A 613-nucleotide genomic window follows, 5' to 3' on the forward strand; every position below is an offset into this window, starting at 1 on the left:
ACTTAGAGCCCTTTTGTATAAGCGTTAATCCAAAAACAATCGATTGAATACACAAAGGCAATTTTTTAATTTTTTTTACCGTTTTCTCTTCTTCCGCCATGATGATTCTGTTTTCATTAACTTTTGACTGAGCTCTCGTAATTACGCCGTAATTAACTTATCGTGTCTTCCGCCATTATTCGTTTATATGAACTCCGCCCACTTCCGATCTGATACTGCTACTCCGCCCACTTCCGATCTGATACTGCTACTCCGCCCACTTCCGATCTGATACTGCTACTCCGCCCACTTCCGGCCTCAGACTGTTAGTCTGGTGCTGTTGTCCTCAGACTGTCATGACGTATGCTTCTGCGGTTCTGCAGTTGGTTGTTATTGACTTCATTAGTGCCAACTGAACAATGCACATGTTGTTTATTATTAATTATGTTTTTATTATTTAACAATTTATTATTATATTATTATTTAGCTTTAACAAAAAACGCAGCTATTCAAAACTATTTAAAACTTGATTTTTTTTTCTCAGAATCAAGCGACAAAAGTTCAGAATTCTTCAACTTTATGCAAATACGCAGCGAATTTCGCGAGCGACAACCAATGGGAGTGAAGTCAGTGG

Source organism: Sinocyclocheilus grahami, unplaced genomic scaffold (genome assembly GCF_001515645.1).
Source record: "Sinocyclocheilus grahami isolate Dianchi unplaced genomic scaffold, SAMN03320097.WGS_v1.1 scaffold4376.1, whole genome shotgun sequence".
Lineage (NCBI taxonomy): Eukaryota > Metazoa > Chordata > Actinopteri > Cypriniformes > Cyprinidae > Sinocyclocheilus > Sinocyclocheilus grahami.